The 24,760-nt window shown below is 41.6% G+C and overlaps 1 long non-coding RNA gene across 1 annotated transcript in view; it reads left to right on the plus strand.

Moving 5' to 3' along the window:
- Positions 1–412: 412 nt before the first annotated feature.
- The window catches only part of LOC126268139 (uncharacterized), a 35,252-nt gene continuing 10,904 nt past the window's right edge, over positions 413–24,760 (plus strand). The window contains exons 1-2 of the long non-coding RNA XR_007549100.1: positions 413–500; positions 19,247–19,349. This is a non-coding gene — a long non-coding RNA (uncharacterized LOC126268139). The remainder of the gene's footprint in view (positions 501–19,246; positions 19,350–24,760) is intronic.

Genomic DNA, 24,760 nt, shown 5'->3' on the forward strand with positions numbered 1-24,760 from the left:
ATGAAGAAGCTTGCACAGGATAGAGTAGCATGGAGAGCTGCATCAAACCAGTCTCAGGACTGAAGACCACAACAACAACAACAGGTCAAAGTGCTCTGGGTGCTGTGCGCCTTGTCAAAAAACAAGGTTTTTTATCAATAATATGAATTTGGCGTCGCTGAAATTACGCCCAGGGCAGATACCCCAGCTGGCCGCCACCCCTGGATCCCGGCCTGAGGTAGATTGTGGTTCAAATCGCTGGAGCCGGCCCTGGTAAACAGGTGCGTTTGTGTGGTGACTTTGAAGGCGCACAGCCCACGTGCAGGCCACACAGCAGGTGGAGGGCTGCTATTATATGGTAGCGCGGCGTGGCGAGCGCCACGGCGTGAGTCAGCGCTCGCAGGTAGCCGCAGCAGGCCGGCAGGCGGATGAGCGGGGATCGGGGATCCCGCCCACGGAACAGAACAGAAGAGAAGAGAGCGCGGCCGCGCCGGAGTACGCACAACCTGTCACACGGAGCGGTGAGTCAGCGCGCCCGCTTCCACTGCGCATGCGCCAGCCCGCGGCGGAATTTGGCGCCAAGCGGCCCGTGACTCACGCCGCACGCAGCACGCATCCCAGCGTCGCTGCAGCAGGTAGAAAGAAAGGTAACAGGTCCGATGGCGGCAGCGGTTTCACGTCGTCGGTGAAATACAGTGTCTGCTAGCTACGACTGTACACGCGGGGTTTCCGAGGATTTGTTACAAATGTCACAGACGTAATCCCTAGAATCGAATCGAGACAGATCGTTTTCCATATCTACGCAGCATATGCTAAAGCCGTCAGTACACAGCCCGTGGTGTCGAAAGTCAACGGTAAGCGTACCGAGTTCAACGTGCTGGTGAACGCTCAGGAACTATGAACAAAGTAAGAGCATATGGACTATCAGACCAATTGTGTGACTGGATTGAAGAGTTCCTAGATAACAGATCATGTCATTCTCGATGGAGAGAAGTCTTCCGGTGTGCCGCAGGGGAGTGTTGTTGGACCGTTGCTATTCACAATATACATAAATGACCTTAGGGATGACATCGGAAGTTCACTGAGGCTTTTTGCGGATGATGCTGTGGTATGTCGAGAGGTTGTAACAATGGAAAATTGTACTGAAATGCAGGAGGATCTGCATCGAATTGACACATGGTGCAGGGAATGGCAATTGAATTTCAATGTAGACAAGTGTAATGTGCTGCGAATACATAGAAAGAAAGATTCCTTATCATTTAGCTACAGTATAGCAGGTCAGCAACTGGAAGCAGTTAATTCCATAAATTATCTGGGAGTACGCATTAGGAGTGATTTAAAATGGAATGATCATATAAAGTTGATGGTCGGTAAAGCAGATGCCAGACTGAGATTCATTGGAAGAATCCTAAGGAAATGCAATCCGAAAACAAAGGAAGTTGGTTACAGTACGCTTGTTCGCCCACTGCTTGAATACTGCTCAGCAGTGTGTGATCCGTACCAGATAGGGTTGACAGAAGAGATAGAGAAGATGCAACGGAGATCAGCGCGCTTCGTTACAGCATCATTTACTAATCCCGAAAGCGTTACGGAGATGATAGATAAACTCCAGTGGAAGACTCTGCAAGAGAGACGCTCAGTAGCTAGGTACGGGCTTTTGTCGAAGTTGCGAGAACATACCTTTGCCGAGGAGTCAAGGGGTATATTACTCCCTCCTACGTATATCTCGCAAAGAGACCATGAGGATAAAATCTGAGAGCTTAGAGCCCACACAGAGGCATACCGACAATCCTTCTTTCCACGAACAATACGAGACTGGAATAGAAGGGAGAACCTATAGAGGTACTCAAAGTACCCTCCGCCACACACTGTCAGGTGGCTTCCGGAGTATGGATGTAGATGTAGATATGTGACTTAGGCGTTCAGTATGTGTGCCCTAACCCATTCGCGGGCGCTTTTTTGTAGCAACTCAGCGAATATAACGTTTTTGCTGTCCTAATAGAAATGTTATCGACTACTCTTTTTTTCGAATTGATCACGCTACAATTTCATTTCTTCTCTGTCTGAAGTTTCCTCTTTCTCCAATACTTCTTCATATAGACACTGTGCTGTTGCTTGAGTCTTCTTAGTTCTTTCGACTTGAAATCCTTCCACATTTTGAATCACGGTCCGAAATGTATGTGCCCATATTTATTTTTTGATAATTTATTTTTGTAATTTAGGACCAAAAACTATGGTGGTACTAAAACTGGTGGTAAATGGTTTTCCTACTTTCTTTTTGTGTGCTGTTAATGTGTTGCCATTACTCGTAAAAAAAAAATGAACAGTGTTTTCCGTTTTTGTTTTAGGTTCTAGTTTACTTTATGTAAAAAATATCTGTTGCCGACACTAAAGTTTACAGTACGAAAACAGTCCTTGAATATTTATCACGCAATAATGGTACGAGCTGATACAGGCCACTATAATGTATACTGCAGGAACGAAGCACTATGCTGTGACGACACTAGTGATCGGCTGGTCCCAGCGGAGGTTCGAGTCCTCCCTCGGGCATGGGTGTGTATGTTTGTCCTTAGGGTGATTTAAGTTAAGTAGTGTGTAAGCTTAGGGACTGATGACCTTAGCAGATAAGTCCCATAAGATTTCACACACATTTGAACATTTGACACTATTCATCCCACGGCAAACAAAAACTGATTGTTGTGGCAGTTTTCATACACATGGTGCAGTGTACTGCCACACGATGTCAGATGTAAACAGAGGTGGTAAAACGTATATCCAAAAGATTTCTGTTCTGTAAGTTGGTGTTAATAAGGACCTCAAATGACAGATTAATTTTGTGGTAAAAGTACTTCCCAGGCCCCTTCCAGAAACTACAATGGTCGTAACCATACTTCCCAGCAACCATTAAAACACCGTTGTTTGGTGCAATATGTACTACCCACAGTCCTCGAGGTAACATACCATCACAAACAGAAACTACATCGGGTGCATCGGACTGCCACTAGACGCCAGCAGCGTACAGAAGTGGGAACATATATTCCCTTAAACGCCCTTGACAAATAAGTTCAGTGGGAAGTCATCCTCTAAGGTCCGCGAAAGGGTTAACATCATGGTATACGCTATCGCAGCGCGCTCCAGCGGCAATTGTCACCTAGTCTGGCTTGCAAATCACAGTATTTACGAAATGAACGGACGTAAAATTCCTACGTTAGACCTATTAAACACACATTTTCTCCATTGTCCATATGCTAACTCACGTTGTTCTGTCTGTAGTATACATAAATAAAAACACTACTGGCCATTAAAATTGCTACACCAAGAAGAAATGCAGTTGATAAACGGGTATTCATTGGACAAAGATATTATCCCTGAACTGACATGTCATTACGTTTTCACGCAATTTGGGTGCATAGATCCTGAGAAATCAGTACCCAGAACAACCACCTCTGGCCGTAATAACGGCCTTGATATGCCTGGGCATAGAGTCAAACAGAACATGGATGGCGTGCACAGGTATAGCTGCCCATGCAGCTTCAACACGATACCACAGTTCATCAAGAGTAGTGACTGGCGTATTGTGACGAGCCAGTTGCTCGGCCATCATTGACCAGACGTTTTCAATTGGTGAGACATCTGGAGAATATACTGGCCAGGGCAGAAGTCGAACAGTTTCTGTATCCAGAAAGGCCCGTACAAGATCTGCATCATGCGGTCGTGCATTATCCTGCTGAAATGTAGGGTTTCGCAAGGATCGAATGAAGGGTAGAGCCACGGGTCGTAACACATCTGAAATGTAACGTCCACTGTTCAAAGTGCTGTCAATGCGAACAAGAGGTGACCGAGACGTGTAACAAATGGCACACCCCACCATCACGCCGGGTGATACGCCAGTATGGTGATAACGAAAACACGCTTCCAATGTGCGTTCACCGTGAAGTCGCCAAACACGGATGCGACCATCATGATGCTGTAAACACAACCTGGATTCATCCGAAAAAATGAAGTTTTGCCATTCGTGCACCCAGGTTCGTCGTTGAGTACACCATCGCAGGCGCTCCTGTGTGTGATGCAGCGTCAAGGGTAACCGCAGCCACGGTCTCCGAGTTGATAGTCCATGCTGCTGCAAACGTCGTCGAACTGTTCGTGCAGATGGTTGTTGTCTTGCAAACGTCCTCATCTGTTGACTCAGGGATCGAGACGTGGCTGCACAATCCGTTACAGCCAAGGGGATAAGATGCCTGTCATTTCGAGTGCTAGTGATACGAGGCCGTTGGGATGCAACGCGGCGTTCCATACTACCCTCCTGAACCCACCGATTCCATATTCTGCTAACAGTCATTGGATCTCGTCCAACGCGAGCAGCAGTGTCGCGATACGATAAACCGCAATCGCGATGGGCTACAATCAGACATTCATCAATGTCGGAAACGTGATGGTACGCTTTTCTCCTCCTTACACGAGGCATCACAACAACGTTTCACCAGGCAACGCCGGTCATCAGCTGTTTGTGTATGAGAAATCGGTTGGAAACTTTCCTCATGCCAGCACGTTGTAGGTGTCGCCACCGGCGCCAGCCTTCTGTGAATGCTCTGAAAAGCTAATCATTTGCATCTTCTTCCTGTCGGTTAAATTTCACGTATGTAGCACATCATCTTCGAGGTGTAGCAATTTTGATGGCCAGTAGTGTACAAGCTAAAAGCAAAAGTACTATGTCGATTCAGTGAGGACATCGGCTTCTAAAAGTTCAGTTGCAAACAGTTGCGTTACACATTTACAATATTTCTCCACATGAGGTGATAATTGTTTCATCAGTCTCACTTTTTTGTAAAATCTTAAGGTCATTCTTACTTTATCACCATTCCTGTTCAGCAGCAGAGTCTTTAAAACATGTGAAATATAAAACTTAAAACAAGAAGGTGCAAAATATCTTACTGCCAATAGCGCAGGCTGCGTCGTAGATCAAACCAGTCGAAGAAACTCACTCCTCAGAAAGAGCACACTTATATTTACATGCTATGACGTCAGAAACTCGACACTGTCAACGCTCAACTTTCGAATCCAACACTTTAAGCGACACACAGCCGGACTACAGAGGTTTTCGGGACGAACACGAATTCTGCAACTCAGAAAACCTCGAGGAAGCGCCCAGTGGGTTCCGATTCCCATCGGACGGGAACATAACGTAGCCGAACGGCAGGTGACGTCACACTCAAATGATGGTGTCTTCACACTAGACGGAACGTCACTTTGTTCAGCCCGGTACCGAACGCTGCGGTGGAGCCATGACATAGAGTCCGCGATACAAAACATGGAATATCTGTTTCACTTAACGAGAGCTGCGTTCTACAAAAACTGTGGTTCTGTAGTTTTTATATACTAGATAAACGACGTAGTAAATGGTAGGAATGCCGGTATTACTGGCAGAACTGGCAGGGAAACAAACATAAATGAGTGCGTAAGAGAGAAAATGGGAGCCGAATGTTTCTCTTTTTCTTTGTTTGTTTCGAACATAATTAGAACTGCACGTCTATCAGTCATAGTCCAATGTGTGTTTTACATCTTTAAACAATATAAAGTGTGTTTTACCAGTAATAAAAATTAGTTCATCACGTAACTTCTGCGCTTTTATGTAACCATAGCAATTACTTTCGATGCAACTACAGTTTACACACACAAACATTGTACATAATACTGTTGTTATTTGTAGGCAATAGAACGTTATTCATCGCGGTCAAAGGCAAGAGTTTCCTGTTATCAATGATAGCTGCGAAAGTTGCTTGTGAATAACGGAAACACATTTGTAAAAGATGTGATTCTTCACTTTCTCCCGGCTCATTTGTTGCTCGAACAGTCCACGGGTATACTGCCGATTCATAGTGTCCAACGGGCCCAGGACACTATGAATCGGCAGTATACCCGTGGTTGTTCGAACATTTGTAAAAGTTCCACGAACTTGTAAAGCGATGTTTGATATATTTTTGTTCTGCAACTTTTAAAATTTCACCGTTTTGTTGGGGAAGTTGCGTTTTCTAGCGCTATATGATAAATCTGTATTGTTTTCATTATTTTTACTACAACAGCCCTTCGATTCACGTTACATATCAACAATTTTCGATTAAACATTAACAATTTTTGGTTTGCTATAAGTACTGTTTATTCTGAAGTAACAAGAGGATAACTATGGAGAACAAAGATATCCCGTAGATTGCCTGGCGCTTTGTATATCCTCACTCAGTTTCTAGACAGTGGACTACTACCAGTTTTTAGAAAAATCTACGAGGGTAGCTCAATTATTATCCGCAATTTAGTTATATTTTTGATTATTTTCGTACTACTGTCGTTTTACGTTGATGACGCATGCTTTGTTTATTTGTTGTTATAACTCTGTAATTTTCAAGCTGCTAGGTTAGTTTCGTTATCGCTGCCGTGCTGTTAATCATGGCTGCTCCGCTGTCTATTTGCACGAAAGAAGAGCAACGTTCTGTGATCCGTTTTTTGTGGTCGGAAGGCGTTTCAGGGGCCGAAATTCATCGAAGACTATCGGTACAGTTCGGGAACACTGTTTTGGTTCAAATGGCTCTAAGCACTACGGGACAACACCTGAGGTCATCAGTCCCCCTAGACTTAGAACTACTTAAACCTAACTAACCGAAGGACATCACACACATCCATGACCGAGGCAGGATTCGAATCTACGACCGTAGCAGCCGCGGGGTTCCGGACTGAAGTGCCTAGAACCTCTCGGTCACAGCGGAGTGTCTACGAATGGATCGAAAAACTTGGAAATGGTCGCACGATGAAGGAGCCGGACGACCGTTTACCGCCATAAATGAAAACCCATGAAATGATTCTCTTAGACAGACGATTATCTATTTACAAAGTGGCACATCGTCTGCAAATTAGTCATGGTTCTGCCTACGATATCATCCACAATAGACTTGGGTTTCATAAAGTTTGTGCAAGATTGGTCCCAAAACAACTCACATAGTTGCATGAACAAACCCTCTTGGACATCTGCAAAAAACATTTGGGTCGCTTAGGCGACCAAGGGGACAACTTCTTAGACAGGATCATTACTGGTGACGAAACATGGATCCATCATTACGAGCCGGAGGGTATACAGCAGAGTATGAAAACATCGAAATTCGCCGTGCGGGAAAAGTTCAAGACCCAACTGATGCTTACGGTTTTTTGACACGCACGACATTCAGTATTGGAATATTATGGGGAAAGGGGGACAACAATAAACAGTGTACGTTACAGTGAGATGCTCACTGCCAGGCTAAAGCCTGCAATTCGAAGCAAACGGCGAGGATTGCTGTCAGAGGGCGTTGTATTGTTGCACGACAATGCCCGTCCGCGTACTGCCGCCCACACTGCTGAAACGCTCCAGAAACTCAAACTACGACACTGATCAGATTCGTAAAGAAAGTGATCGTTATTAGAAACATCCAATAGGTACACAACGCACCCATAAGACAGATAACGCGGGTATGACCTTTACTGACCAAAGCTACCAGGAAAACTACCTTAGTCTACACTTATTTACTGCAATCGACGGCAGCCTGCGGTAGTTTTACAACTCTGTACCAAACGGCTAAACCATCCAATTCCATGTTACCTACATAATGGCTTCCAGGGCAAACAAAAATTTGATTTTCGGTCTTTGTACTTCCTTACTACTAACTCATTCCGTAACACATTTTGCAGACAGTATCGACACATACCGCGGAATGTATCTGCAACATTATTTCACAGTACGACACGTAGTTAATGAGATATGACGTCATAAACATCGATTTGCGTAAAAAGCTTGCTTTTATTAGTACAGAGTGCAAATTACTCAGGCTACACTCATCCAGTGCTAGGCAACGAGGGCACATAGTGACTTCCAACAAAATTTGCACATAACTTCAACAGTCTTCTGAACTCTCTCTCGCTTACTGTCCTACAAGTACTATGCAACGGAAACAGTTTATCACTTATTAAATGTTCGCTGTTCATGTGGTTTTGACTTTTTCGTTAGTCTATGGATGAATAATGCGTAACTAATAAATCAACATAAATAGGTTTTGCGTGTTGAACCACGACGGTTTTACATATTTAACCCCTACTATTTAAAACATCAACTTATTTGTCAAGTTTGCGACTGCCCTGCTTCCATTCTTCCTATGGCCTTCCACAGCAAAGAGTCGTCTCTGTGGGATACTGCGCCGTCTGTGATTGTGCACACAGCAATTGTGCATGTGGGGCTGCCCTGCAAACACTTCCCCGCTCGACATAGCTGTACTGACATCTTCAACTTTTGTAGTCCTGTCTTCCTCAGTTGCGTGTAATATTACGGCGTACAGGTACCACACACAACATCACTGATTTTATTCGACATAGAAAATATGTATACCTCCATCCCTATCACAGAAGCAATGGAATTCATATAACAAAATCTCTCATCCCACAGCAACCTCACCACAGAAGCAATAAAAGAAATAACAAATATGCTCAGACTGACAACTGAACAAAACTACTTTCAGTCTGAAAATGAATATTATCTACAAAGTGATAGACTGCCCACGGGATCCCCAATATCAGGAACATTAGCAAACATTTTTATCAGTAATCGAGAAAATAAGATATTTGAAAAAATAACCACTAATGAAAGCTTCAAAATCATGTATTCGTACAGATACGTGAATGACATTATTTGTCTGGTAGATGAGAAAAGTGAAAAAATAAATAAACTCCAATAAATTTTCTTAACATTACAATAAAAAAAGAAAATGGCAGACATACATTGAACATGTTTAGAAAACCAACAGTCACAGGCACCATAATACATTCCACGTCTAACCAACCCCACAGCCAGAAACTTGCAGCAATAAGACAAATGGCCGGCCGGTGTGGCCGTGCGGTTCTAGGCGCTTCAGTCGGGAACCGCGTGACCGCTACGGTCGCAGGTTCGAATCCTGCCTTGGGCATGGATGTGTGTGATGTCCTTAGCTTAGTAAGGGTTAAGTAGTTCTAAGTTCTAGGGGACTGATGACCACAGATGTTAAGTCCCTTAGTGCTCAGAGCCAGCCAATAAGACATATGTTACATAGATTAAACAGACTCCCACTCAACAAGAGAAACTATGGAAAAGAAATGAGTACCATCATACAAATAGCTAGGAACAATGGGTATGACACACATGTAGTACACAGACTCAATCAAAAAATAAAAACACAAATACTAAACAAACACAAGTTTTCCAGAATACAAGAGAACTCACAGGCTGAAAACTTACAAACACACTCAACAAACACACACAATGACAACACCACACAGAAAAGAACCAGAAGCTACACCATGACCTATACACATAAACTAACACACAGAGTTGCAAACATCCTAAAGAGACATGGCTTCCAAATAGTATATAAGTCTGGACAAACCCTCCAATCACACCTAAGCCAACCAGCTACCAAGAGGGACAAATTCCAACACTCAGGAATATATAAACTTGAATGTCAAAGTTGTGATGCAGTATACATAGGAATTACATGCAGGAATTTTAAAACACGATACAAAGAGCATATCAGATGTTGGAAGTACGAAACAAACCATTCCACATTTGCAGAACATTTAAAACACCATAACCATCATCCTACAAACATAGAACAAGAAATGAAAATAATGAGAATAAACAACCATGACAAACATCTTATACAAATGCAAGAAAACTTCTTCATTCATAAAATCATCGCTGAAAACAAACATGTGATAAATGAAGAAACATCGGCACAGGCTTCCCACTACACTTAATAAAAGAAATAAGATTTAAAAAATCGTCCCTCTCTTCCCCCCTTCGCCTTCTCGACGGACACACACACACACACACACACACACACACAAATGCATACACAAACAGATCACAGATACTTCAACAATTACACTGGAAAGTTTGCCAATAACATTCGATCTTTGGCAATAACATCTGACAGTCGGTAACACAAACCAAACCATTGCATCCAAAGAAGTGTCAAGTTCATAGTGCTGTGAAATGTGGGGAAAAACAGCAAATTGGCTTTTAGCAGAACAAAAACAACACCAAAAATGCAACAGGAGCGTAATATGTAGGAAATCGTCCACGCAGCCTGTAAGTAGAGTTCAAGATATTACTACTTAATAGGAAATACCAACCATCAGAACTGTTTATAACCTGTAGTTAGAGTGGCCAAAATGTAAAGAATATAGCAAACATATGTACATACTCCAGGCCATTGAAGGTGCCTTGCAGAAAAAGGCGAAACGCATATGGCACTAAAACTGTGTTTTATTCATTTGCTGTCAGACGGTCCATAAAGTAAAGATTATCAATATACCGTAACTTCCTCGCTTGATAGGTGCCCTGACGTCATTGTTGGCGTGGTTGTCTGTTGATCGGAATGCAATCTTCCGTACAGATCATTTTGTATGATTATACCTTGAATTAGACACAGGACGGGCAAATAGCGGATAGCGGTTTGTTGCTTCAATTTTGGACTCCAGTGTATTTCGCTTCGGTCAACGTAATCAGTCTGCGCAGCTTGACATCGACTGCATAGGCGGTCCACCAACTGCTGTGTCGTTTTGTGGGCGTGCTGGTTCCCATGCCCTGTTGCCGCACAAATGGTGAATCTATGTATTGTTTGCTGAGCTGACTGTGACGTCGAAGTGTGTACGTGAGTACACCTTTGTAAAGCATCAACTGAAACATGTGTGAAGTTTCAGACTAAGGCTAAGGAAAACTGGAGTTGTAATTTATGTTTACGGCGGAATTACTCCTAAATTCTTCCTTTCACACGCCATTTCTCATACTTCATCGAAAACAGTGCATCTGACATGCAAAATATTCTCTCTCACAATCTAAATTTGATAAAAGTTGCGTTGTGGGACCCTCTTGCATTATTCGTACATAGTACATTCTATATTGTGTCTGTTTGTTCTATATCGTGTCTTCCTACCACTTTCGCGCAACGACGCTCTGAGCGTGTTTTTTAGGGAATTGACTAGTTTGAACCTGGGACCTGGTGCTGGTAAGGAGACGCCAGATCTCGATCTTTGTAGAATTCAGAAGAGTTCAGTGACGCTAGCGATGATATAACCAAATACTTAATGATTTCAGCATCAGCTCCACTGCACTCCCTGTAAAAGAATCTTTGGGAAGGTATGTCGTCTATTCTTCACCCATCTTCTTTCTTGGTCTCAATCTTGCGAATCTTCAACTTCTGTTCTTTCTGCTTTTTCTCTGCTTCTTACTTGCTTCTTGGTTCTTCTCTGGGCAGGATATGGAAATATTTATTGATAACTAGTCGCTTTGAAGTTCTCCTCTTAGTAACAGTTTGATAAATTGTTTGGGCGTGTCATTTTTACTTTGTGGAAGTTTTCTTCAGTTTCGTGCATCAGCGTGCTGTTTAATAGTAGTAGTGTGACTTTTACACATATTTTTTGCTTGTGGTGGCTTGCCCAAGCCGTCTTCTCCTCGGGCCGTTTTTTGCTCGCTCCGTTCATTTGGGGCACTTTCTGGCCTATTGAGAATCTTCTTTTAATTGGTTCTATCTCCTCTTTCTTTTCTTTTAATGGCTGCCTTTCTGATGTTGGAGTGTGCTGTTGCTATGACTTGTTTGTGCTGTGTACGTGGTACAATAGGAAATCTAATATTTTCTCTGGTTATGTATGGGGGTCCAATATTTTTAAGTACAGTAACTGGAGGTAGTAGTGTAGTGCTATGTGGCATTTCATTTATTACTACTTGAAAATCTTTAAGGTATATATCCCAAGTGTTGTGTCTTTTGCCTGTATATAATCGGCATAAAGTGCCTATGTCCTTCATAGATCGTTCTGCTAGATTTACGCTAGGTTTGTACTTAGATATGAAGATGGGTTTTATTTTGTGTTGTTTTAACGTGTTCTGCCATTGCACTGATTTGTATAGTGGGCCATTATCCGAAATTATTCGTTCCACTCGACCTACTTGTCTGCGAAAATCTTGTCTAAATGTTTTACTTATAGTAAGACCTGTTGCCCGTTTTAATGGTGTCAAGGTAACATATTTAGAAGTAAGTTCCAAAACGACAAATATGAAAATATATCCATTTTTGTGCGTGGGAGAGGCCCCATCAAATCTGTTGCAGCTATTTCTTTTAATCTTTTAGGCATTGTTGGAAACATAGGTGGTTTAGTTTGGAAAGTGACGTGTTTAGCCCTCATACATTTTTTGCATTTGACTAATACTGTTCTAATTCGTCTTTCCCTATTAGGAAAATGGCTTGTTTGTTTTATTTTTAAAAAGAATTTCTTTGGTCCAAAGTGGCCATTACTTAAATGTGTATACCACATGTACTTATTAATTAGTTCATCTGGGATATAAATGAACCATTCATTCGTTGCAACATTTCGTCTAAAAAATAAAACAATGTTTTTTACGAGATAGTGCTGCCGAATGTCTGGAAAATCCTTACTTCTCCACTTGTGTTTGATTCCTAGTATTTCGGGATCCTTGTCCTGTTCTTTGCCTATGTTTTTCAATGCTGTCATAATGTAGTTTTCGAAAGGTACATGTTTCATATAGTACATTGTAAACTGGTCTTCTGCTGCTTCCAAACCTATGTTATTGGATGCACCCTGTGGACATCGTGATAAAGCATCTGCTAATACATTCGCTGGTCCTGGGATGTGTGTAATAGTGAAGTCAAATTCTTGTAGTCTTAACATCCATCTGGCTAACCTCCCATGAGTTAGTTTGGCGGATAACAGAAATTCTAATGCTTTGTGGTCAGTGTATACTTTTGTTTTTCTTCCGAATAGGAAGTATCGAAAACGTTGGAAGCCCCATACAAAGGCCAATGCTTCCAGCCCCGTGACTGAATAGTTTTTCTCGCTTTTTGTGAGTACCCGACTGGCAAATGCAATTGTTCTATATGATCTTAGCCCTGCCTGTTCGTATTCTTGGAATAAAACAACTCCTAAACCTGTTTTCGCGCTATCGGTGGCCATACAAAAATTTTGTGTTATATCAGGATGTGCTAAAATCGGTGCTGTTGTTAGTGCGTTTTTCACTTTTAAAAATTCTTCCTTGGCTTGTTGATCCCATACCAATGGTTTGTTTTTTCGTCAATGCACATAGGCGTGGTGTTGCGAGAGAGTCGATCCAAATAATTTTTTTATAGAATCGGGTGAGACCTAGAAATCTAAATTTCTTATTATATGGAGTACAGAATTCTTTGATTGCCGTTAGTTTTTCTGAGTCGGGCATTACCCCTTTCTCGGAAATTATGTGTCCTGGAAATTTGACCTCTCGCCTTCCAAATTTGGATTTTGTTATATTTACTGGGACCCCATGCTCTTTCATGATATGTAAAAACTGATTTAATGTGCCGTTGTGATGTTCCCAAGAGTGTTCTGCTATAATCACATGATCAACATAACAAGTATTTTTTTGTAAAATTGCAGACACTAGTATAGTATTAAATCCACTAATAAACGCTGCTGATGATATGTTTAAACCAAATGGCAATCGTTTAAACTGGTAACACCTATCGAATACGATAAATGCTGTAATTTTTCTACATTCTGGAGCCAATTCTATTTGCCAGAAACTACTCCGTAAATCAATTCAAGAAAGTATCCTAGCACTGTGGAAGTTTTGTATCAATTCCTCTAATTTTTCTGGGCGATCTGTCTCAGTGATTATAATTGTGTTGATCTGTCTGGAATCAAGCACTAACCTGATGCTCCCATCTCGTTTTAGCACAATATGGAGCGGGCTGTTATATGTGGAGGTAGCTGGTTCAATAATATCGTCATCTAACATTTTAGATATCTCCTGGAATACTTTATTCCTGTAGCTTAATGGGATTGTATAGGGTGGCACTCTAAATGGTTTGTGCTGTTTTACTTCAAACTTGTACTGAAAGTGTTTAATACTGCCAGTCTTAGGTAAAAGTACCTATCGCTCGTTTCTCATTTTAAAAATCTGCACCTATAATCAAATCTACAGTTAGTTTTGGTACAATCATGGAGTTGGCTTCGATCTTTTGACCGTGGCACGAAAGAGTTAATCTTGTTTGTCTCGTAACTTCCACAGCATTGTTTCTAATAGGACCTCTTACTTTAATCTTACGTGTTTTCAGAACTGGCAATTCCTCATTGGCATTACAATGCATGAATAAATTTTCTGAGGTCGCAGTCAGTTCACTTCCGCTATCAATTACAATATTGACTGGGATATGCTTTACCATGGCTTTCACAATTGGTTGAATTTAAAAGGGTTGGTTCTGTTCTTCTTCTTCTTGCATCAACGAATCCTCCACTGAATCATACATGAGTCTTTTTAGGAATTTCCCTTGTGAATTCGAACTTTCTGGAGGATAAGCTTCGACTGCTACTTCTCTCTCTTTTATTTCCTCTTCCATATTTCTTCCTTCATTTACGCTTTCTTCTACATCCTCTACTTTTTCCTCATCCTCGTCTATCTTCTCCTTCTTCTTCGCTACTTCCACATAATCGCATCTAAATGCTCTAATTATCGCTTCATAACTCCCTTCATTATATACGTTGGGTTGTGTGCCCACTCGTAACTTATTTTCAACTTCTGTCGACTGCGCATTATCCTCATTGAATTCGCTTTCCCTGGTTTCCATCTCAAATAGCTCTGCAATACTCATTACTTCTTCCTTTCCTCCTACATTCGTTGTGCATGCCTCTGGTAATTCATCTTCCTCGTCAGTATTCTCCCAATTAATTTCGTCCCAACACGATATTGTTATTTTCTTGTCTTCGTTTCCATCTGGTCCTTGCGGATTTCTTTTTTCCTTCTTCTCTTCTCGTGATAAGATTTTTACTTCTCTGTTCAAGGTGCTGCAATTGTCTTGGATCGGTGCGTCATTCTCTTTGGCATGGGCGCTTAGCTGTCAATTCCAACGTTTATCAGGGTTTGGTGGTCTTACCTCCACCTCTTCTATATGTATTCTCTTTTCTTGTTCAGATTGTTGATAGTGATTTTTTTGTTGATAATTTGTCGGTCTATTGGTTCTCCAGTACCCGTTCCGGTTGTCGTTATTCCCTCTGTAATAGTTGTTGCCGTTTCTGGGTGAATTATAGTTATTGCCATATTCTCTTCTAAATCCATAACTGGTTTTTTGTTGAAATCTATTGTCATTTCTTGGTGCGAAGTTATCACATGGTTCATAATTATTGTTTCTTCGTACTGTGTCTTGTGGATTCCACTGCTTTTTGCTTTCGTTTTCACGTGCGCATCGTCTTTTTCTTGCATCATCTTCCGAAAATATGAACTCTAGTTCCCTTAGAATACCTTTAAATGCTTCGACGTCATTGCCTCCGCTACCTACTAATGATTGCTGGTATTTCAATGGTAGCTTTATAGCGCATAATTTAATCAACTCTCCGTCACTGTATGGTACATCTAAGCATTGATTTATCTTTGCCATTAATTCGAAAAATTTCATGGGACTCTTCTCTCCTGAATTTTAAAAATATGGGTTCTGTAATAATTTGTACTTCACTCTGTTCTGTGCTTCGCTGGACCAATATCGTGAAAGAAACTTCTCTAAAATCTTCGTACGATTGGCATGTCGCTGCAACATTCTGCATGATTTCTGCGACTGTTCCTGACATGTGTGCACATATAAAGTCTAATTTGTGTGCTAGCGTCCAGTGTTCTGGTAATCCTACTCGCAATTGATCAATAAAAGTTCGTGGATGTAATGAGTTTCCTTCTCGAAAGTGTTGAAATTTTCTGACTGTGAGGAAGTGATCGTTGTCGCACTTCGTCATAGTTCCATATGAAATTCGCAATTCTTCGCCACTTTTGTTTCTGATCATTTCTCCAGCCGTTCTTTCCGGTTGTGGTAAATCCATTGGATATTGTCCATTGTAACTTTCGCGTACCCGCAGTGCAGGCTGTCTGATTTCACGTATGTTACTTTCCGCCTGTGACTGGAATCGCAAATGCGTAATATGTTCGTTAATTGCTTGTTTTTCCGGAGCTGTTACAGATACGGTTGTGGTTGCAGACTCTGTGCTTGTTCGATCCTGTTCACTACGCTCTTCAATGGTTTGCAACAACTCTGTTCGCAATTTCTGAAATTGTCGCTTCGTTTGCTCTTCTATTTTGACTATGCGGTTATCATATCTTTTCAGCCCTGCTTTTGTGATACGTTTGTGTAACTCACTGTTTTCAACAATTTCACGCCCTGTACCTGCTGCTTGTCTAGTAATTAAGTTTACCTGTTTCTCTAGTTTCTTGACTTCTCCCTGGGTGTTGTTACGTAATGTTTTGATCTCGTCCTGAATGTCATTACGGAATGTTTGTACGTCCTGTTGTACCTTGTCAATGTCTGTTGTCAATTGATTGTGACCTGTTATTAAGTTTCCTATCACTTGTCGAGATTCTTTTGCCTCGTCTTCAATATGACTTAGGTGTAACTGATTTTTTTTTGTTTTGTTCTTTAATCTCACGCATTTGTCTCGTGGTTTCTGCATTTTGTTTCGTCAATTCTGCATTCTGAATTTTAATTTGGTTCGCAATTTCTTTATTTTGCCTTGTCGTGGTTTCCGTAATTTGCTGTAATAATTCTGCCCGATTGGTGGGTCCTATTGCATTTTCTTCCGACGTCCTACGCTCTGTGTTTTCGCCCAAGTGTTGGTTCGCAACCGATTGCATTCACCTGTGCCGTGACACGTTCCTGCTCGCATTCCTTGTACTCTGTTGTGAGAGAGCTCTGATTACTTGTACTATAGGTTCTACGTATTCAAGACGCAAGTTAGAATCCTCATCCACTGTCTCTCTACTTTCCTGCTCCTCTGTCGTATGCTGACTTACGTTTTCTATACCTTGACGTACATTATCCTCGTTATGGTGCGTTATATGTCCTATTTCTCGCGATACTGCATCGTCTGTTGTACTGTCCTCTATTCTCTGTCCATTTTCATGGTGGGTCTCTACCTCAATTTGGTCAAGGTCGCGATCTGCCATTGCTAATCTTTCCGAATCCCTTATTTTCTGTTTTAAAAGCAATTCACGCGCCCTACTTCGCGTCAACATGCGCTCATACGATCTCACACGTTTCATAAACTTTTTGCACACACGATTTGACAAACCATTCACTTACTTGTTGGGTAAGAACTATCTTGTCAACAATGTATCCGCCACCTGTGCGCTTGCATTGAGGAGAAAATTCTAACAATTTTCTAACTTCATAACTTAATTATGCTATTGTCTCTGCCAGAATGTCTTACTTTTTCTTGAATACTTTTACCATCTATCGCTGCAGCTACTGTTTTCGACTATGTATAACGTAAAAAAAATTTTTTTACAAATATTTTTCAACAAGATATTTTCCTGGCCTAGTTAGGCATGTGGTCGAGCTTTAATCATGGTATTTTACCATCCTGGCAGGGTCGCTATTTTCTAACATTCTGGGTGGTGTCTGTTTGTTCTATATCGTGTCTCCCTACCACTTTCGCGCAACGACGCTCTGAGCGTGTTTTTTTAGGGAATTGACTAGTTTGAACCTGGGACCTGTTGCTGGTAAGGAGACCTAAGACCACACATGACATGTAGAATTCAGAAGAGTTCAGTGACGCTAGCGATGATATAACCAAATACTTAATGATTTAAGCGTCAGCTCCACTGCACTCCCTGTAAAAGAATCTTAATACTGACTAAATTTAGTGGAAGGGGTTCAAGGCTTTCCTATTTTTAGTTGGCTGGTAAAATAACGTCGAAAAAGCAGTTAAGTTTACCATTGAAGATTTTATTCTACTCAAAAAACATCGTTTATAAATTGCCCTGTTGAAAAAGGAAATGTTTTAATACAGGATGGTAAAAACCAACTGTGTTCAACAAAAATATGAACGAATATTCCCTGAATGGGTTTCCAAGTTCTACAATGCCATATCACATCTATAATCTAGGTTTAAATTAAGTTTCACAAAAGAGAAAACTATCAAAATGGTCTACAGTGACCCTCAATTATCTTTAATTACTTATGTAACTTGTCGTAAATTACAGTGGCTGATGTGGCTCCTCAATAACTATATAACAGAAAAATCAGCGTGTTTCAGATTTTTACTTCAAGTGGCAAACGTGAACACCATGAGCTTTAATTGACGATCGACACTAGTATTACGCAAAAAGGTGGTGTAACAGATGAGACTTCTGCAGTTCTGAGTGAAGCTTTATGCACTGTTATGCGGCATCACGTGCGTTCATTACCTTGTCGGTGTTCGTCAGGAGGGGCCGGGCAGCACAGCTCCGCTCACCTCGCTGTCTCGGAAGCAACTCTCTCCTAACTTCTCCTTACTACAATTTACCGAAACTGGTTAAAAAAAACTGTCTGGCTGTGTTTTCATCTGACCAATCAGGGTCTCAATGTTAACCTTAAGCTCCGCCTACAAAAATTCTGTCTATCTAATGAGAAACGTAATACTTTTCGTGGTGGGGCAAATTTTTTAAAGTTTGCAACATAACAGAGACGCAAAAAAGTCTCACGCTAAAACTTGCAGCTGGTGTGGTCCTTTTAGCGTTATCGTAAGATCTATACTGTTCTTTTGGAGGGCTCTATCTTTTAACATGGGATGGGGGGTGGTCCTAACGTAACAGAGACGCGAAAAAGTCTCCCACTAAGACTTGCGGGTGTTGTGGCCCTTTTTGTGTTATTGTAAGATCTATACTGTTCTTCTGGAGGGCTCTAGCTTTTAACATGGGATGGGGGTGGTCCTGATGTAACAGAGACGCGAGAAAGTCTCATGCTAAGGCTCTAGTTTTTAACATGGGCTGGGGGGTGGTCCTAACGGTTAGCTGGAGACGTGGGTGTCCGTCCCTGAACGTAGGGCCTTCTAGCTTAACACGGTTCTGCTCTCGGCTTCTGTTCTCGTTTCTCCCCTCGGAACTGCGTCTCTCTCACGTTATGAAAGTATGATATGTATTTAGGCATTCTTGTGTTAGTCTGTGGTATTCCATTTGCTCACTCGTTACTCGTATTACTTTGGTTAATTTAATGTCACGATTCATTCGGAGCTATTGACATACTACTGGATTTGCTTATCATGTCAGGGTTTTCATGGAAGGTGTTGGATTTGCCCGACACCTTACACAGCTTACATGAACACTATGTCTACCTTTACTTGCGTGTTTTTTAATCTGTTAACAGATGTACCATCTTTGCCGTATTTGTCCTTGCACAAGAATGCTTCTGCTATTGGCTTTCTGTTTTCTCTGTTTCAGGCCCAGTGCAGTAACCTGCTCGAAGAAGGAACTGGTTGCAAGATTAGTTGTGACGGATATGGTGTTGGCAGGTGGTCGTGTGGTCATGTGTTACACTTTCCAGGTGTGTTATTCAATGTGTTCATGTGTGCATCATAATCGCATGGGGAGAGATCAGTGCTGTGGACTATAGGGCGTAAGTTCTGCGTTACGACATTTACGATATGGGGAAGGAACTTGACGCACCATTTCACAACGGTAATTTTCGGCACATATGTTGCCTCATGCACATTCTTCATGCTTACCTGTGTTTGTCTTTCAGCAGCCAAGAAAAGAATAACAGCACGTTGATCCTGTTTGGACACACTTGATAGTAACGTCTTCATCACGTTTTCGCATTTACCGCACACACGTTGGAAAGAGACAAATACCACACTAAGGCCTTGCCTACGTGTCGGTACTTACATAGCCACAACGGACTCGCACTTGCATATGCACTGCTGCAACACCCTCATACGTGACATAGAGGCAGGTCTTTTAGACGTATATACGGTTCTTTAGATTCGTAAAAAAACACCTGAATGTTGCCGTTATTGTTGTTGTGGTCTTCAGTCCGAAAACTTGTTTGCAGCAGCTCTCCATGCTACTCTACCGTGTACGAGTCTCTTCATCTCCGAGTAATTACTGCAACTACATCCTGCTCTATCTGCTTCCTGTTTTCATCTCTTGGTCTCCCTATACGGTTTTTACCCTCCACGTTGCCCTCCAACTACTAAGCTGCTGATACCCTGATGTCTCAGAATGACTCCTGTCAACCGATCCTTTGTTTTGGTCAGGTTGCCACAAATTGTCTCCTCAGTTCTATTCAGTATGTCTTCATTGGTTACGTGATACACCCATCTAATCTTCGATATTCTTATATAGAACCACATTTAGAAAGCTACTATTCTGTATTCGTCTAAGCTTTTCATCGTCCATATTACACTTTCATCCATGGCTACACTCCATACAAATATCTTTCGAAATGACTTCCTAACACATAAATCTATATTCGATGTTACAAATTAGGGTTCTTTAGAAATGTTTTTCTTGCCATTGCCAATCGACATTTTATATCCTCTATACTTCTGCCATCATCAGTTATTTTGTTGCCAAATTAGTTACACTCATCCACTAACTCAAGTGTCTTGTTTTCCAATCTAATTCCCTTAGCATCACCGGATTTAATTCGATTGCTTTTCATTACCTATGTTTTGTTTTTGTTGATGTTCGCGTTATATCCTCCTTTCAAGACACCGCCCATTCCGTTCAAATTCTCTTCGAAGTCCGTTGCTATCTCTGACAGAATTACAATATCATCGGTAAACCTAAAACTCTTCATTTCTTCTCCCTGAACTATACTCCAACTCAAAATTTGTTCTTAGTTTCCTTTACGGGTTGTTCAATGTACAGACTGAATAACATTGCTGATATGGTACACCCACGTCTCACTCCCTTCTCACCAGAGCTTCCCTTTCATGCCACCCGACTCTTACAACTGTCATCTGATTTCTGTACAAACTGTAAATAACTCTTCGCTCTCTGTATTTTATCCCTGTTGCTTTCAGAATTTGAAACAGGGTATTCCAGACAACATTGTCAAAAGCTTCCTTTAAGTCTACAAATGCTAAACGTAGGTTTTCTCTCCTTTCTAAGATAAATCGTAGGGTCAGTACTGCCTCGTGGGTTCCTTCATTTCTCCAGAATCCAAACTGATCTCCCCCGACGTTCGGCTTCCACCAATTTTTCCATTCCTGTGTAAAGAATTCGTGTTAGTGTTTTGCAACCATGAATTAATAAAGTGATAGTTCGTAAATTTTCACACCTGTCAGCAACTGCTTACTTTGGAATTAGAATTAGTACATATTTCTTGCAGTCTGACGACATTTCGCCTGTCTCATGCATCTTGCAGACTAGCTGGAAGAGTTTTGTCATGGCTGGCTCTCCCAAGGCTATCTACAGTTCTGACGGAATATCGTCTACTCCCGGGACCTTGTTTCGACTTTCAGTTCTCTGTCGAATTCTTCTCGCAGTATCATATCTCCCATCTCATCTTCATCTACGTCCACTTCCCTTTCTATAATATTTCCGTCAAGTTCATCTCCCCTGTATGGACGCTCTATATACTCCTTCCACCTTTGAGCTTTTCCTTCACTTATTAGGACTGGTTTTACATCTGAGCTCTTGGTGTTCATACTGCTGTTTCTCTTTTCCCCAAAGGCCTCTATAATTTTCCAGTAGGCAGTATCTATGTTTCTACTAATGAAATATGCTGCGAAATCCTTAATTTTGTTCTCTAGCCATTCTTACTTAGAAATTTTGCACTTCCTGTCAGTCAGGTTGTTTAACCGTTTGTATTCTCTTCCGTCTGCTTCATTTGCTATACTATTGTATTTTCTCTTTTCATCAATTAAATTCAATATGTCCTGCGTTATCAGAAGATTGCTACTGGGCCTTGTCTTTTTGCCTATTCCATCCTCTGCTGCCTTCACTATTTAATCTCTTAAGATACCTATTCGTCTTCTACTATATTCCTTCCCCCTTTTCTAGTCACCCTTTGCCTACTGCTTCCTTTGAAACTCTCAGCAACCTTTGGTTATTTTAACTTATTCAGGTCGCATCTCTCTAATGTCCTACCTTTCCAGATTTCTTCAGTTTTAATGTACATTTTGTAACCAAAGAGTTGTAGTCTGTTGTAATTTAAAATCTGATTCCTAAATTTCTGTCTTGGCATCATATAATCAATCTGAAACCATCCAGTGTGTACAGGTCTCTTCCACGTACACAACCTTCTTTTATGATGCTTCAACTAAGTGTTAGCAATGATTAAATTATGCTCTGTGGAAAATTCTACCACGCGGCTTCTTCTTTCATTCCTTTTCCCGAGTTCATGTTCACCTACTACTTTGCCTCCTCTTCTTTTTCCTATTGTCGAATTCCAGTCCCCTATGGCTATTAAATTTTCATCTCCCTTAAGTATTTGAATAATTTCTTTTATCTCATCGTACATTTCTGCAATCTCTTCATAATCTACAGAGCTAGTTGGTATATAAAGTTGTACTGCTGTGGTAGGCGTAGGCTTCGTTCCTACCTTGGCGACGATAATGCATTCACTATACTGTCCATAATAGCTTACACACATTTCTGTTTTCTTATTCATTTTTAAACCTACTCCCTCGTTATCTTTATTTGATTATATATTTATAAACCTGTATTCACCTGATCAGAAGTCCTATTCCTCCTGCTGTCGAACTCGACAAATTCACATTGTATCTAACTTCGACCTATCCATTTCGCTTTATAAATTTTGTAACCTACCTGCCCGATTAAGCGATCTAACATCTGACGACCCATATGACACCATTCTTCTGATGACGACATTCTCCTGAGTAGTTGGCGCCAGGATATCCGAATGGGAGACTGCTTTACTTTTGAAATATTTTATCCAAGAGAACGCCATGATCATTTAACCACATGGACGAGCTGCATGCCCTCGGAAAAAACTACGGCTCTAGTTTCCGCTTGCTTTCAGCCATTCGCAGTACCAGCACATCAATGCCGTTTTGATTGATGTTACAAGATCAGAACACTAGATCGCGTGTTCTATTGTCGCTGCAACTACTGAAAAGGTTGCTACTCCACTTCAGGAACCAAACAATTGTCCGGCGACCCCTCCGTTGTGGTTGCACGTAGGACACGGCTATCTGTATCACTGAGGCACGCAAATCTCCCCACAAACGGCAAGGTTCACGGTTCATGGAGGGGGTGGGGTGGGGTGGGGGGCTGGGGAGGGGAGGGTACAGTAGCGGAAGGTATGGGGGAGGGTTTGAGGGTTTTCAAGAGCGTGAAATTTATTTTCAAGAAATTTATCGAATACTTATTGCTTACAATTTTACAAAAGCTACATTTGGAAAACTTTGACAGTAAAAGGGAGTCTACATCAAAATACAGGGCATAATGTACCAAGGAACCTATGATGAGTGTTTCTATCTAGTAATTAAATTTAGGAGCACATAAAAGAACGTACAACAGAAACAGCCTTAAGCAGTTTCTCTCGTTTTCTACTGTTTTTGCTGTTATGAGACATGGATTTGTGTTTTGTGCAGATTTCGTACTGCGTGCGGGTTCTACATCTTTGAGTTTTGTATAAAATGCGAACGCCGTCGGACGATATTGTTAGTTCTTCAGTTACAGAGCTTATTGTGGGAATAATTCGGTGTGTTTTTAAAACTACATTGTGCAACAAAATTAAAGTATCCCTTTCTCGCAACCCCGTAACTGCCTGCTATTGCGACGTAGAAGTTTGAAATTTGGCTCGAAGGTACCAACAAAATCTCTCTGTAATGTTGCAAAGCACGCCACCCTCGGGCTCACCGATTCTTCTGTTAGCAATGTTTCGACACATGCGAAAAATAGGCCACAGCTCAGAAGTTCATGTGAGTTGTGAGTTGGGTTAATGATGGTTCATTGGAACCAGATTTTACCATAATTCTGCCCAAAGCCACCTTGGACGTGTCACTCGATAGAAAGGTCGCCACACCCCGTCTTACCCAAATTTCACCCCATCTTCTGATGCCTCTGCGATGGACGTCAGAACCGCGTTGAAGCCGTGCAGTTTTCTTATGGGTGGCAGAGGAAAACATTTCATACACAACACACCGCTCCGAATCGACACGACATTGCCTCAGTGGGTGGCATAAAGGGCGTCAATCAAATCACTGCTTCCCTTGGGGCGTTGGTTTCTCTACATTTCGCCATCGAAAATGATACTTCGCAGTGCTACGAGCATCAGGACGACGTTCTCGGCCGCGATCGACCTGCTGCCACCCGTGGGCATTTCAACCCTACACTAAGGACGCCGTGGCACTGCAACTCCATCGAACGTCATCTGACGTCTTTAGTGTGACCGCAATTTTTGCTGTGGTGTACTGGGTGGATTCACTAGGAACCGAAATTTGGACATGGACCGAATTAGCAAACTGTGTTCCCACTTTTTCAGGCCTCCTCCTTAGCGCCCTCACGTGACGTAATTAACAAGTGCGTGAATAAGACGAAGAGGACTCCTCTAAGATCCCCACCGCACCACCCCCATTTCGGCAAGACCCACCCATCTTTGTTGCTTTCGGCATCTTTGGCACATGAAGCGAGGCAGATCCCACCTAATTTATTTATTTATTTTATTTATTTATTTATTCTTCCGTGGGACCAAATTAAGGAGAAGTCTCCATGGTCATGGAACGAGTCAATACATGAAATTATAATACGATAGTAGAAACACATAAAATGAAATATATAGGTAACATATTCAGGCGACAATTCGTAAGTTTAAATAAAGAAAATCAACAATGTAACACTGGAATTTGCTTAATTTTTCAGCGCTGAGTGAGCCATGAGGAAACTCTTTAGTTTAGACATAAAAATGTTTGGGCTACTGCTAAGATTTTTGAGTTCTTGTGGTAGTTTATTGAAAATGAATGCAGCACAATACTGCACTCC

Source organism: Schistocerca gregaria, chromosome 4 (assembly GCF_023897955.1).
Source record: "Schistocerca gregaria isolate iqSchGreg1 chromosome 4, iqSchGreg1.2, whole genome shotgun sequence".
Taxonomy (NCBI): domain Eukaryota; kingdom Metazoa; phylum Arthropoda; class Insecta; order Orthoptera; family Acrididae; genus Schistocerca; species Schistocerca gregaria.